A 15,606-nucleotide genomic window follows, 5' to 3' on the forward strand; every position below is an offset into this window, starting at 1 on the left:
GGAACCCAGGGCCTCAGAGCCTCGGGGAGGAGGGTCTCTGCAGAGCCCTGTGCTGTCTCCCCAGCCTTATCATTATTGTTATTACTACTACTACTACTACTATTATTATTGTTATTATTTTCCCCAGAGCCCTGCTGAGCTCTGACTGCTGGTGGTGCTGGGGATGGAACCTGGGACCTCAGAGCCTCAGGCAGGAGACTCTTTTGCAGAATTTTTTTTTTCATGTACAAGAATGTCACTACCATTCACAGAATCGTAATGCTGTCTCCCCAGCCTATTATTATTGTTATTGTTGTTATTCCCCAGAGCCCTGCTCAGCTCCTGCTGATGGTGGTGCTGGGGATGGAACCCGGGGTCTCAGAGCCTCAGGCAGGAGAGTTTCTGTATTTGATGAGAGATGGATGGTAGATAGATCAGAGAGAGAGGGAAGCAGAGCGCCCCCTCCCACCCCACCCCCCAGTCTGGGGATGGAACCCGGGGCCTCAGGCCCGAAAGTCCAGCTCTCTGTCCGCTGCACCACCCCCGGGCCTCTTTCCAGGGGAGAGGGAGAGGAGCCCCCTAGCCCCAGGTGGGGGTGGGGAAAGCGAACGTGTGTTTGTGTCAGAAACAGTAAAAGTGAAACGCAGAAGTGACTTAAAAATATCCGTGCTCACTGGGGCTTGGCGGGCGGTTTCCTGGGCAGAGTCGGGGAGCGGGCCGGGCCGGGGACCGAAGCGTGGCCCTATGTAAAGTGGCCCCGGGCACCTGCTCCTGGAGCCCTTGCGGGTGGTGGAGTGAGCCCAGGGCCGCCCCCGCCGGGCAGCGGCTGGATCAAGCCAGACCTGAGCTTCTCCCAGGACCTGGACACAACGCAAAGTCAGAGCCAGGCCTCCCTCACCATGGTCCCCCCCCAAAATAAAAAAAGTGGGGGAGCAAGGTGGGGAGGGTAGATGACTGGAGTGGGTGTCCGGGGACCTGGGTTCAAACCCAGCACCACATGGGAGAACCACGGTTGCACCAGGGGACGCTCCATGGATGGTGGAGCGAGGCTGTGATGTCGTGTTTTAAAAAAATAAATAGAAAGAAAAGTAGGCGTGTGTTTGTGGGGAGAGGCCTGCTCTGAGCATCCCCCCCCCCCCGGCCCAAGTGAGACCAGAAGTTACCTCCCTCGGCCCAGGGTCCCGACCTCTGTTAACACAACCTCGTCCCAGGGAGGGTGCCCGGGGTCCTAGGTTTGAGTCCCCAGCCACATCCCCTGGGGGGAGGGCACCCTGGCTCCTCTGTGGCGAGCCACCCTCCCAAGAGTGCATGTGTGGGTGGTGGGCTGTACGGGACCCGGGCCCTGGAGGCATGAGCCCCCCCCCCCGCAGGGCACCCCAGAAACATAAAGAGAAGAAGCAGGGGAAATGTCCCAATAGTGCAGATTCACGCCCCAGAGGAAGTAGAGGACACGGGGGGGGGGGCGCGGGCAGGGGGACGCCCGCCCAGCCCCCATCCTCCCTGCACCCCGGGGACCTCAGGCACCCTGTGAACCCGCTTTCCTCTCTGCTCTGGCCCGGGGCCACCGGCTCTCTGAACCCCAAAAGCCCCCCGTCTCATCTGGGGAGCTCTGGCCACCCCCCACTCTTCTGCCGGGCACCCCGATATTTCTGGCAGCACTAAAAAATCTGGGGTCTCATTGCCCACCCAGCCCTGGGGGACGGGGGGCTCTGGGGGGGAGTTGGGGGCCCCCTCCTCCCGGGTTCTTTCTAAGAAGTCGGGGTGATAGGCTTCAGCCAAAACAGGAACCAGCAGTGGGGGGCGGGGGGTGTCGCAAGCTGCCCGCGGCAGCCAGGCGCCCCGCAAGGGTTTATGTAAAAATGGGGGGGGCAACTTCCCCCACCACGCTGAGGCCGGCCGGGCCAGAGACCCCCAGGACCCCCCCCACTGCCCTGCAGGCTGAAAGGGGAAGTCCAGCCCCCTGTCTGTTTTGGGGCGGCTGTCACATCAGAGCCCCAAGTTCCCGAGCAACCCAGGGGGGTCTCCCCCACCTGCTTCCAGATCATCTGGGGGGGTCTCGGGGGGCAGGGGAGAGGCCAGTGGGAGAAGGAGGGATGCAGAGGCTGGTCTCCCAGGTGCGAGGTCCCAGGTTCGAGCGCTGGCATCCCCTGTGCAAGAGGGAGTCTCTCTGTCTCTCGTGGATAAACGAATCTTTTTGTTTTAAAGAAAAAAGCTCCGAATCGGGGACCCAAGGAAGCCCTGGAGTCTGAGGAGCAGCCTGGAGTCTGGGGGAGCAGCCTGGGGTCTAGGGGAGCAGCCTGGGGTCTGAGGAGAAGCCTGGGGTCTGGGGGATCAGCCTGGGGTCTGGGGGAGCAGCCTGGAGTCTGGGGGAGAAGCCTGGGGTCTGGGGGAGCAGCCTGGAGTCTGGGGAGCAGCCTGGAGTCTGGGGAGCAGCCTGGGGTCTGGGGAGCAGCCTGGGGTCTGAGGAGCAGCCTGGGGTCTGGGGGAGCAGCCTGGAGTCTGGGGGAGAAGCCTGGGGTCTGGGGGAGCAGCCTGGAGTCTGGGGAGCAGCCTGGAGTCTGGGGGAGAAGCCTGGGGTCTGGGGTCTGGGGGAGCAGCCTGGGGTCTGGGAAGCAGCCTGGAGTCTGGGGGAGCAGCCTGGGGTCTGGGGGAGCAGCCTGGAGTATGGGGGAGCAGCCTGAGGTCTGGGGGAGCAGCCTGGGGTGTGGGGGAGAAGCCTGGGGTCTGGGGGAGCAGCCTGAGGTGTGGGCGAGAAGCCTGGGGTCTGGGAGAGCAGCCTGGAGTCTGGGGAGCAGCCTGGGGTCTGGGGGAGCAGCCTGGAGTCGGAGAAGAAGCCTGGGGTCTGGGGAGCAGCCTGGAGTCTGGGGAGCAGCCTGGAGTCTGGGGAGCAGCCTGGGGTCTGGGGAGCAGCCTGGGGTCTGGGGAGCAGCCTGGAGTCTGGGGAGCAGCCTGGGGTCTGGGGAGCAGCCTGGGGTCTGGGGAGCAGCCTGGAGTCTGGGGAGCAGCCTGGGGTCTGGGGAGCAGCCTGGGGTCTGGGGAGAAGCCTGGAGTCTGGGGAGCAGTCTGGGGGAGCAGCCTGGGTCTGGGGGATCAGCCTGGAATCTGGGGAGCAGCCTGGAGTCTAGGGGAGCAGCCTGTGGTCTGGGGAGCAGCCTGGATTCTGAGGAGCAGCCTGGAGTCTGGGGAGCAGCCTGGAGTCTGGGAAGTAGCCTGTGGTCTGGGCAGCAGCCTGGAGTCTGGGGGAGCAGCCTGGGGTCTGGGGGAGCAGCCTGAGGTCTGGGGAGCAGCCTGGGGTCTGGGGAGCAGCCTGGGGTCTGGGGGAGCAGCCTGGGGTCTGGGGAGAAGCCTGGGGTCTGGGCGAGCAGCCTGAGGTGTGGGGGAGAAGCCTGGGGTCTGGGAGAGCAGCCTGGAGTCTGGGGAGCAGCCTGGGGTCTGGGGGAGCAGCCTGGAGTCTGAGAAGAAGCCTGGGGTCTGGGGAGCAGCCTGGAGTCTGGGGAGCAGCCTGGGGTCTGGGGAGCAGCCTGGGGTCTGGGGAGCAGCCTGGGGTCTGGGGAGCAGCCTGGAGTCTGGGGAGCAGCCTGGGGTCTGGGGAGAAGCCTGGAGTCTGGGGAGCAGTCTGGGGGAGCAGCCTGGGTCTGGGGGATCAGCCTGGAATCTGGGGAGCAGCCTGGAGTCTAGGGGAGCAGCCTGTGGTCTGGGGAGCAGCCTGGATTCTGAGGAGCAGCCTGGAGTCTGGGAAGTAGCCTGTGGTCTGGGCAGCAGCCTGGAGTCTGGGGGAGCAGCCTGGGGTCTGGGGGAGCAGCCTGGGGTCTGGGCAGCAGCCTGGAGTCTGGGGGAGCAGCCTGGGGTCTGGGGGAGCAGCCTGGAGTCTGAGAAGAAGCCTGGGGTCTGGGGAGCAGCCTGGAGTCTGGGGAGCAGCCTGGAGTCTGGGGAGCAGCCTGGAGTCTGGGGAGCAGCCTGGGGTCTGGGGAGCAGCCTGGGGTCTGGGGAGCAGCCTGGGGTCTGGGGAGAAGCCTGGAGTCAGGGGAGCAGCCTGGGGTCGGGGAGCAGCCTGGGGTCTGGGGAGCAGCCTGGGGTCTGGGGGAGCAGCCTGGGGTCTGGGGAGCAGCCTGGGGTCTGGGCGAGCAGCCTGAGGTATGGGGGAGAAGCCTGGGGTCTGGGAGAGCAGCCTGGAGTCTGGGGGAGCAGCCTGGGGTCTGGGGGAGCAGCCTGGAGTCTGAGAAGAAGCCTGGGGTCTGGGGAGCAGCCTGGGGTCTGGGGAGCAGCCTGGGGTCTGGGGAGCAGCCTGGGGTCTGGGGAGCAGCCTGGAGTCTGGGGAGCAGCCTGGGGTCTGGGGAGCAGCCTGGGGTCTGGGGAGCAGCCTGGGGTCTGGGGAGCAGCCTGGAGTCTGGGGAGCAGCCTGGGGTCTGGGGAGCAGCCTGGGGTCTGGGGAGCAGCCTGGGGTCTGGGGAGAAGCCTGGAGTCTGGGGAGCAGTCTGGGGGAGCAGCCTGGGTCTGGGGGATCAGCCTGGAATCTGGGGAGCAGCCTGGAGTCTAGGGGAGCAGCCTGTGGTCTGGGGAGCAGCCTGGATTCTGAGGAGCAGCCTGGAGTCTGGGAAGTAGCCTGTGGTCTGGGCAGCAGCCTGGAGTCTGGGGGAGCAGCCTGGGGTCTGGGGGAGCAGCCTGGGGTCTGGGCAGCAGCCTGGAGTCTGGGGGAGCAGCCTGGGGTCTGGGGGAGCAGCCTGGAGTCTGAGAAGAAGCCTGGGGTCTGGGGAGCAGCCTGGAGTCTGGGGAGCAGCCTGGAGTCTGGGGAGCAGCCTGGGGTCTGGGGAGCAGCCTGGGGTCTGGGGAGCAGCCTGGGGTCTGGGGAGCAGCCTGGGGTCTGGGGAGAAGCCTGGAGTCTGGGGAGCAGCCTGGGGTCGGGGAGCAGCCTGGGGTCTGGGGAGCAGCCTGGGGTCTGGGGGAGCAGCCTGGGGTCTGGGGAGCAGCCTGGGGTCTGGGCGAGCAGCCTGAGGTATGGGGGAGAAGCCTGGGGTCTGGGAGAGCAGCCTGGAGTCTGGGGAGCAGCCTGGGGTCTGGGGGAGCAGCCTGGAGTCTGAGAAGAAGCCTGGGGTCTGGGGAGCAGCCTGGGGTCTGGGGAGCAGCCTGGGGTCTGGGGAGCAGCCTGGGGTCTGGGGAGCAACCTGGGGTCTGGGGAGCAGCCTGGAGTCTGGGGAGCAGCCTGGGGTCTGGGGAGCAGCCTGGGGTCTGGGGAGCAGCCTGGGGTCTGGGGAGAAGCCTGGAGTCTGGGGAGCAGTCTGGGGGAGCAGCCTGGGTCTGGGGGATCAGCCTGGAATCTGGGGAGCAGCCTGGAGTCTAGGGGAGCAGCCTGTGGTCTGGGGAGCAGCCTGGATTCTGAGGAGCAGCCTGGAGTCTGGGGAGCAGCCTGGAGTCTGGGAAGTAGCCTGTGGTCTGGGGGAGCAGCCTGGGGTCTGGGGGAGCAGCCTGGGGTCTGGGGAGCAGCCTGGGGTCTGGGGGAGCAGCCTGGGGTCTGGGGGAGCAGCCTGGGGTCTGGGCGAGCAGCCTGAGGTATGGGGGAGAAGCCTGGGGTCTGGGAGAGCAGCCTGGAGTCTGGGGAGCAGCCTGGAGTCTGGGGAGCAGCCTGGGGTCGGGGGAGCAGCCTGGAGTCTGAGAAGAAGCCTGGGGTCTGGGGAGCAGCCTGGGGTCTGGGGAGCAGCCTGGGGTCTGGGGAGCAGCCTGGGGTCTGGGGAGCAGCCTGGGGTCTGGGGAGCAGCCTGGGGTCTGGGGAGCAGCCTGGGGTCTGGGGAGCAGCCTGGGGTCTGGGGAGAAGCCTGGGGTCTGGGGAGCAGTCTGGGGGAGCAGCCTGGGTCTGGGGGATCAGCCTGGAATCTGGGGAGCAGCCTGGAGTCTAGGGGAGCAGCCTGTGGTCTGGGGAGCAGCCTGGATTCTGAGGAGCAGCCTGGAGTCTGGGGAGCAGCCTGGAGTCTGGGAAGTAGCCTGTGGTCTGGGCAGCAGCCTGGAGTCTGGGGGAGCAGCCTGGGGTCTGGGCAGCAGCCGGGGGTCTGGGCAGCAGCCTGGAGTCTGGGGGAGCAGCCTGGGGTCTGGGGGAGCAGCCTGGAGTCTGAGAAGAAGCCTGGGGTCTGGGGAGCAGCCTGGAGTCTGGGGAGCAGCCTGGAGTCTGGGGAGCAGCCTGGGGTCTGGGGAGCAGCCTGGGGTCTGGGGAGCAGCCTGGGGTCTGGGGAGCAGCCTGGGGTCTGGGGAGCAGTCTGGGGGAGCAGCCTGGGTCTGGGGGATCAGCCTGGAATCTGGGGAGCAGCCTGGAGTCTAGGGGAGCAGCCTATGGTCTGGGGAGCAGCCTGGATTCTGAGGAGCAGCCTGGAGTCTGGGGAGCAGCCTGGAGTCTGGGAAGTAGCCTGTGGTCTGGGCAGCAGCCTGGAGTCTGGGGGAGCAGCCTGGGGTCTGGGGGAGCAGCCTGGGGTCTGGGGAGCAGCCTGGGGTCTGGGGGAGCAGCCTGGGGTCTGGGGAGCAGCCTGGGGTCTGGGCGAGCAGCCTGAGGTGTGGGGGAGAAGCCTGGGGTCTGGGAGAGCAGCCTGGAGTCTGGGGAGCAGCCTGGAGTCTGGGGAGCAGCCTGGGGTCTGGGTGAGCAGCCTGGGGTCTGGGGGAGCAGCCTGGGGTCTGGGGAGCAGCCTGGGGTCTGGGGAGCAGCCTGGGGTCTGGGGGAGCAGCCTGGGGTCTGGGGAGCAGCCTGGAGTCTAGGGGAGCAGCCTGGGGTCTGAGGAGCAGCCTGGGGTCTGGGGGAGCAGCCTGGGGTCTGGGGAGCAGCCTGGGGTCTGGGGAGCAGCCTTGGTTTTGGGGTTCAGTGTTTTCTGGAATCAGGGCTCAGAGCCCCCGGCCGGCCGCCGCCCCAGTTCCGTGGCCGCAGTTTTCTTTCTTTGTGTGCCGAGCTAAGTGCATCGTCTGTCTGGGGGGTCCCAGCGGCTGCCCTCCGCCCCCCCTCCCCCGGCACCCTGGCACCCCAAGTCGGACCGTGCGCCCCGCCCGGGCCCCCCAGACCTGGCTGTTTTTTTGTGTTTTCTCTCTCGGTTGTTTTGTTTTTCTGCTGCAGGGTTTTGATCTCGGGGCTCAACCTCTAGCTGCAGAAACCACAGCGGGGGCGGGGTGGCGGTGGTTTGGGGGCCCTCACCAGCTTCTCAGAACGGGGTTATCTCAGCCCGCTGCTGATCCGAGGCAACTGCCGGCTCTGCTCGGCCGCAAGTGTTTTTCTGATTTCTGGGCCTGGTGCCTGGGGGGTGAGGGGGGTACGGGCCAGCCCCAGGGGCTTCCTGGAGGAGGGGGCAGCGAGGCCTCAGGACTGACGGTCTCAGCTCAGCAAGTTGGGGTCCCCCCACAGGACAAATGTCTCATCAAGAGACACAGACAGGCAGGAGCGGCCCTCCCTCCCCCCACCAGTGTGAGACCCTGGGTTCGAGCCCGGGCACCACATGGGACAGCACCAGGGGAAGCTCTGTGGTTGGTGGAGCCAGACTGTAGGGTCTCCCCCTCTCTGTCTCTCCCCGGTCAGTCTCTGCCATGTCTCTCCTTCTCTCTGTCCCTCCTCTGACTTTCTGTCTTTCTCATGGTCTCCCCTGTCTCTGTCTACCTCCTTACGTTTCTGTCTTTTCCTTTATCTTTCTGTCTCTCCCTCCCTGTCTCTCTCCTTGTCTCTCCCTGTCTCCCCCTCTGTCTCTCCCTCTCTGTTCCTCTATCTCTCTCTGTCCCTCTGTCTCTCCCCTGTCCCTCTCCCTCTCTGTCTCTCTTTCCCTCTCTGTCTCTCTCTCCCTCTGTCTCTCTCCCTCTGTCTCTCTCCCTCTGTCTCTCCCTGTCTGTTCCTCTATCTCTCTCTGTCCCTCTGTCTCCCTCTCTGTCTCGCCCTCTGTCTCTCCCCCTCTGTCTCTCTCCTGTCTCTCCACCTGTCTCTCCCTCTCTGTCAGTGAGCATGGAACCCACAGAACCTCAGGGAAACCCACAGCCAGCACCCAGGGTGCCCCAGCCGCCCGGAGGAGGATGTGGAGGGGCAGAGACCTGAGCCCCCCTCTGCCATCTGTCTGTCCGTCCCAGAAACAGCACCTAATAGACCCGTCAAGGCTGCCGGCTCAGTGGGGACAGACGGACAGAGGGGTGGGCTCCAGCCCGGCCCCGAGAGCCCCATGTGGGGAAGGTGCAAGACGGGCGGCCGAGGTCCTTCACAGATAAAGACCCCAGGGAGGAGACACCACACCCGAGGACCCGGGTTCGAGCCCCCCGGCCCCCACCTGCAGGGGGGAAGCTTCACGAGTGGTGGAGCAGGGCTGCAGGGGTCTCTCTCTCTCCTTCTCTGTCTCCCCTCCCTTCTCGATTTCTGGCTGTCTCTATCCAATAAATAAATAAAGATAATAAAAATAATAAAAACGTGAATTTGGGTGGCCGGGGAGACAGCTCAGGGGTTCTGGAACAGACTGAGGCTCTGAGGTCCCGGGTTCAAGCCCCAGCAGCAGCGTCAGCCAGAGTTCAGCAGGGCCCTGGGCTCCCTCTGGGTGTGCGTTTTCTGTATTTCTCAGTCATTAAAATAAGTGAGTGAAATATGAGAGAGAGAGAGAGTGGATAAGTGATGGGTGCTGGATGGATGGATGGATGGATGGATGGATGGATGGATGGATGGATGGATGATGGATGGTGGATGGATGGATGGTGGATGGATGGATGGATGGTGGATGGATGGATGGATGATGGATGGATGGATGGATGGTGGATTGATGGATGGATGGTGGATGGATGGATGGTGGATGGATGGATGGATGATGGATGGATGGATGGTGGATTGATGGATGGATGGTGGATGGATGGATGGATGATGGATGGATGGATGGATGGATGGATGGATGGATGGTGGATGGATGGATGGTGGATGGATGGATGGTGGATGGATGGATGGATGATGGATGGTGGATTGATGGATGGATGGTGGATGGATGGATGGTGGATGGATGGATGATGGATGGATGGATGGTGGATGGATGGATGGTGGATGGATGGATGAATGGATGGTGGATGGACTGATGGATGGATGGATGGTGGATGGATGGATGGATGGTGGATGGATGGATGGATGATGGATGGGTGGATGGATGGATGGTGGATGGATGGATGGATGGATGGTGAATGGATGGATGGATGGATGGATGGATGATGGATGGATGATGGATGGATGGATGGTGGATGGATGTTGGATGGATGGATGGATGGATGGATGATGGATGGATGGTGGATGGATGGATGGTGAATGGATGGATGGATGGTGGATGAATGGATGGTGGATGGATGGATGGATGATGGATGGATGGTGGATGGATGGATGGATGGATGGTGGATGGATGATGGATGGGTGGATGGATGGTGGATGGATGGATGGATGGTGGATGGATGGATGGATGGATGGTGGATGGATTGATCTGCAGAGAAACAGAGATCAGAAAGATGGATAAACAGACAGACAGACAAAGACTCCTCTTGTCTCCAAAGGTCTGTCCATGTGTCCAACATTCAGCCTCAGCGGTGCGTGTGGACGCCTTGTACGGGTCCAGGGCCTCCCTGACCAGCATTCACTCCTCATTCATTCACTCTGCTTCTCTGTCTCTCTGTCTCTCTTCTGTTAGAATTATTATTCATCTTGCCTCCTGGGTTATCGCTGGGGCTGGGTGCCTGCACTACGAATCCCCTGCTCCTGGAGGCCATTTTTCCCTTTTGCTGCCTTTGTTATCGTTGTTGGTTATTACTAGTATTGTTATTGATGTCGTCGTCGTTGGCTAGGACAGAGAGACATGGAGCGAGGAGGGGAAGACAGAGAGGGGGAAGAGAAAGACAGACACCTGCAGACCTGCTTCACCGCCTGGGAAGCGACTCCCCTGCAGGTGGGGAGCCGGGGGCTCGAATCGGGATCCTTACGCCGGTCCTTGTGCTTTGCGCCACCTGCGCTTAACCCGCTGTGCCCCCGCCCGACTCCCTGTCTCTCTGTCTCTCTCTGTCTCTCTGTCATTCATTTGTTAATTCATTCATTCACAGGGAGAGAAGGCTGAGAGGACAGAGAGAGAGACAGAGAGCCACACAGCTGGGCTCCATCACCCCCAAGCCCCCCACCACCCTGCGTGGTGCCCCCACGCGGTGCCACGGCTCGAACCCAGGGCCGTGCGTGTGGGGGGGGTCGCGGGGCTCTGAGCCAACACCTCAGGACGGCAGCAAACAGCTGCCAGCGCCAGGAGAGCCGGGCACAGCGCCCGTGGGCGGGCAGACGCCTCGTGGAGGGTGGAAGGTGCTGGGGGTGGGGGGGCACCCGGGGGTGGAGGGGCACCCGGGGGACCCCAGAGTGGCCCGGCCTTGGGGGCGAGATGCCCTGTCCCAAGGTGGCTTCCAGGCGGCCCCGGGTCCGAGCCCCAGCTCCCCCCCCCCCCCCGCCCCACGGGGAAGATCTCTGCTGGGCTGGGCCGGGCGGTTGCTGAGTCATCTCAAACCAACGGACCCCAGTCCCCACAGGTGCTGTTCCGTTAGGCCACACCTGTGGCTTCCTCGAACCCGGGCTCCGAAAATCAAAGCCCAGGCGGCCGTTGGGGTCTGGGCCTCCCGTGCAAAGTCCGTACATGCCGCCCCTGCCCCCTGTCTCTGTGTCTCTCTGCCTCTGTGTCTCTCTGCATCTCTGTGTCTCTGTTTGCCTCTGTCTCTCTCTGCCTATCAGTAGCTCTCTGTCTCTCTGTCTCTCTGTCTCTCTGTCTCTCTGTCTCTCTCTGTCTCTCTGTCTCTCTGTCTCTCTCTCTGCCTATCAGTAGCTCTCTGTCTCTCTGTCTCTCTGTCTCTCTCTGTCTCTCTGTCTCTCTGTCTCTCTGTCTCTCTCTCTGCCTATCAGTAGCTCTCTGTCTCTCTGTCTCTCTGTCTCTCTCTGTCTCTCTGTCTCTCTGTCTCTCTCTGCCTATCAGTAGCTCTCTGTCTCTCTGTCTCTCTGTCTCTCTCTGTCTCTCTGTCTCTCTGTCTCTCTGTCTCTCTGTCTCTCTGTCTCTCTCTGTCTCTCTGTCTCTCTGTCTCTCTGTCTCTCTCTCTGCCTATCAGTAGCTCTCTGTCTCTCTGTCTCTCTCTGTCTCTCTGTCTCTCTGTCTCTCTGTCTCTCTGTCTCTCTCTGTCTCTCTGTCTCTCTGTCTCTCTGTCTCTCTGTCTCTCTGTCTCTCTGTCTCTCTCTGCCTATCAGTAGCTCTCTGTCTCTCTGTTTCTGTCTCTTCCTCTCTTTCTGTCTTTCTGTCTCTATCTCTGTCTCTCTCTTTCTGTCTGTCTCTCATCTCCCTTTGCCTCTTTCTGCTTCTTCCTTTATCTCTCTATCTCTTTCTGCCTGTCTCTGTGTCTCTCTCTGCTTCTGCCTCTCTGCTTCTCTGTGTCTTTCTCTGTCTGGGTCTCTTTCTGCCTCTCTGTCTCTCTCGAGTCCCATGTTTGGGGGGCTCTGGATGTTTCCCTGGAGCCCCCCGTCTTGGTTGGGGGGCCGTTGGGGTTCAAGCAGCATCAGCCAGGAGCATCAGCAAGGGGCTTCGCCGCGGGGCTCTGAGGCCTGAGTAGGAGCTTGCCGTAGGGTCCGGGTCCTTCCCTCAGGGGCGACTTGGGGGCCTGGGGGGGTCCTGGGGGCAGGGCCGAGCCCCGTCTCATGGCCGGACACAGGTGAACGGGACACCCGGTCGCTCTCCTCCTCCTCCCACCCTCGAACCCTGGGCCGGCCACCCTGCCTGGCCCGAGAAGCCGCCGTTCTCCCCACAGGCCGGGGCTGAAACTGAGCCCCGCGTCGTGATTAATTCTAACTTTAGCTCTGGCTTTCTTTTTCTGGCTTTCGGGGGATCTATTTATATTTTTCCCCTTTCTTCTCCGTTCAGCCTTCGCGCCCGCCCCTCCCTGGGAGCCTGGACCGGGACTCCCTCCTCCTGCGCCCGGGTTGGGGGGGAGGCTTTGGGGCGGGGGGGCCGGGGGGCCGCGGGGACCCTCTGGAATGTTGTGGGAATCTGGGTGCGGCCGGCCAGGAGGGCCCAGCCCGGGAACCTCGCCTTTCGGCTCCGTCTTTTTCTGACTTGTCTGCGTGTGTGTGTGTGTGTGTGTCTGTCTGTGTGTGTGTGTCTGTTCGTGTGTGTGAGTGTGTGTCTGTCTGTGTGTGAGTGTGTGTGTGTCTGTGTGTGTGTGTGTCTCTGTGTGTGTGTGTGTTCGTTCGTGTGTGTGTGTGTGTTCATGTGTGTCTGTGTGTGTGTCTGTGTGTGTGTGTCTCTGTGTGTGTGTGTGTTCGTTCGTGTGTGTGTGTGTGTTCATGTGTGTCTGTGTGTGTGTCTGTGTGTGTGTGTCTCTGTGTGTGTGTGTGTTCGTTCGTGTGTGTGTGTGTTCGTGTGTGTCTGTGTGTGTGTGTCTCTGTGTGTGTGTGTGTGTTCGTGTGTGTGTGTTTGTGTGTGTGTGTGTTCTCTTGTTTTCGTGCACAAGGGACTCCCAACCAAAAACCAAAAATCCAAAAACAGAAACAAAAAACACAGGATTTGGGGTGAAGCTGGCTGGCGACCAGGTTCCTCGGAGAAGAATGTGGAGGAGAACGGGGCTCTTTATCTTATACGATGGCTTACTGGAGAGAGACCGAGATTGAGAGGGGGAGACAGAAAGACAGACAGACACCTGCAGCCCTGCTCCACTGCTCGGGAAGCTCCCCCAAGCCCCCCGCCCCAGGGTTCGAGCCCCCGGTCCTTCAGTCTGGTGACAGGTGCACCACCGCCCGTCCCACCCCAAGAATGAATTTCGTAAGAGGGAGAGTGTCTGGGGGCCAGGCAGGGACGCACATCTGACCAGGCTCGGGGACCCGGGTTCGAGCCCCCTGTCCCCACCTGCAGGGGGGAAGCTTCAGGAGCAGTGAAGCAGGGCTGCAGGGGTGTCTCTGTCTCTCTCTCCCTCTCTGTCTCCCTCTGCCCTCTCCATTCCTCTCTGTCCTGTCCAGTTAAAAAAAAAGTGGGGAGGAAGTCGGGCGGTAGCGCAGCGGGTTAAGCGCAGGTGGCACAAAGCACAAGGACCGGCAGAAGGATCCCGGTTCGAGCCCCCGGCTCCCCACCTGCAGGGGCGTCGCTTCCCAGGCGGTGAAGCAGGTCTGCAGGTGTCTGTCTTTCTCTCCCCCTCTCTGTCTTCCCCTCCTCTCTCCACTTCTGTCTATCCAACAATGACGACATCAGTAACAACAACAACAATAATAACTACAACAATAAAACAAGGGCTGTTGTTGTGGTGGTCTGGTGTCGGGCTGCACCGCAGAGAAGAGAGAGAGGATGTCCAGAGCAAAGGGGTACACAAATCTTATTACAGGATGGGGGGGTTTGGTTCAGACCACGTGGGGCCAGCCGGCAATGGCCGTCCCCACTAGCTGACCACAGGGGGAGAGAAGGGGGCGAGATCTGAGAGAGGGGGAGCTGAGAGCCCAGAGAGGGGGGGTGAGGGGGCTTTTTATTGGGCGACAACCAGGGGTGACGTGTGGGGCCAGGATTGGCTGAAGGGGGCACTGCTAGGATTTCGCGGGGCGTAGTAAAACCTGGGGGCGGAGACTGCATCAGAATAACTCCTCAGCAACAAAGGGCAACAAAAGGGAATAAATAAATATTTTAAAAGTAGGGGGAAAAAGGGGTGTCATCTGGGCAGGGCTCTGGTGTCTCTCTCTCTCTCTGGATCTTCCTCTCTTTCATTAAAATAACTATACACAAATCAGTTCTGGCTGCTGGTGGTGCTGGGGATGGAACCCAGGGCCTCAGAGCCTCAGGCAGGAGAGTCTGTCTGTAGAACAATTATCATTATTATTATTATTATTATTTCCCAGAGTCCTGCTGAGCCCTGGCTGCTGCTGGTGCTGGGGATGGAACCCGGGGCCTCAGAGCCTCAGCCAGGAGAGTCTGTGTGCAGAATAATTATCACTATTCTTATTGTTATCATTATCATTATTATTATTTCTCCAAGTCCTGCTGAGCCCTGGCTGCTGCTGGTGCTGGGGATGGAACCCGGGGCCTCAGAGCCTCAGCCAGGAGAGTCTGTGTGCAGAAAAATTATCACTATTCTTATTGTTATCATTATCATTATTATTATTTCCCCAAGTCCTGCTGAGCCCCGGCTGCTGGTGGTGCTGGGGATGGAACCCGGGGCCTCAGAGCCTCAGGCAGGAGAGTCTGCGTGTACAAACATCCTACTGTCTCCCCGGCCCCCCTGGCCTGATTGTTTTTATCCTTTATTTTTTGAAGAGAAAGAAGGAGAAACAGCACCCCTGTCCGCCATCCACAGAGCTACACAGAGTCCTATGGGGGGCAGGGCTTGAACCCAGGGCCACACAGGTGAGGGGCAGGCACTCTGCCAGCTGAGCTATCTCCCAGCCCTGCCACTCACAGTCAGCACCATCCACTCTGATGGGTGATGGATGGGTGAATGGGTGGATGGATGATGGATGGATGGGTAGATTGATGGATGATGGATGGATAATGGATGGATGGATGGGTGGATGGATGGATGGATAGATGGAGGATAGATGGATGGTGGATAGATGATGGATGGATGGGTGGAGGATGGATGGATGGATGATGGATGGATGGATGGATGGATAATGGATGGATGGATGATGGATGGATGGGTGGATGGATGGATGGATGATGGATGGATGGATGGATGATGGATGGATGAATGATGGATGGATGGTGGATGGAAAGAGACATACACTCAGAGATGAGAGATCAGAGAGACAGAGGTGACAGACCTCACTGGGTGCCCGGGCCTCTCCTTGGGCTCTGCTCACCCTGGGGCCCCTCTCTGTCCGGGGAGCAGCTGCGGCTCCCACCCCCGTGACCCACAGAGATCCCAGTCGCCGAGACCCCGCTCAGGGTGCCGCCTGAGCCGGCAGAGGGAGGACGGGGTCTCTCGCACAGCCCCCCACTCCACGCGGGCCTGGGTCCGAGGCCCTGGCCACACCAGGGCCCCCCGCCCCCCGGCACCTGAGCAACACCACCTCCCCTTTCTAAGAAAGAAATAAATTAAATAAATAAAACCATCCAGCGGCCACTTTCACTTCCCACCTCCGACGTCTGCAAGGCAGCCGAGAAAAAGAAAGAAATCACGGCCCAGCGTGTGGAGGGGGACGGGGCAGGGCCTGGCCCGGGTCCGAGAGATCCGTCAGGGCCCCCCCCACCCCCCGCCCACCCAGAGCCTTTGAAGCAACCCCCCCACCCCACCCCCTACCCGGAGCCGAGGGGCCTCGGAGGCCTGGAGCAGGAAGCCGGGAGCTTCCTGAGCGGAGAGGAAGCCCGGAATGTTCTGGAGGGCGGGTTAAAAATATCCCCGTATATAAGGGGCTCAGTCGCACGGCGGCACGCAGACCGGCAGGTGGCTGGGGCCCTGGCCAGGCGCCCTGAGTTCAGGCCCCGTGACGGACGGAGGGACGGACAGCCTCCAGGTTCATGGACCCCCGAGTTCAGGGCCCCCAAGTTCAGGGCCCCCCCAACTTCAGAGCCCTGCCCCACTGACCCAGGGGTCCCCGAGTTCAGGACCCAGGGGCCTGGGCACCCCCAGACGGGGAAGAACTCACAAGTGGACTTCAGGGCTGGGAGGCCAGCTGGG

This window comes from Erinaceus europaeus, unplaced genomic scaffold, assembly GCF_950295315.1.
Source record: "Erinaceus europaeus unplaced genomic scaffold, mEriEur2.1 scaffold_541, whole genome shotgun sequence".
NCBI classification, from domain to species: domain Eukaryota; kingdom Metazoa; phylum Chordata; class Mammalia; order Eulipotyphla; family Erinaceidae; genus Erinaceus; species Erinaceus europaeus.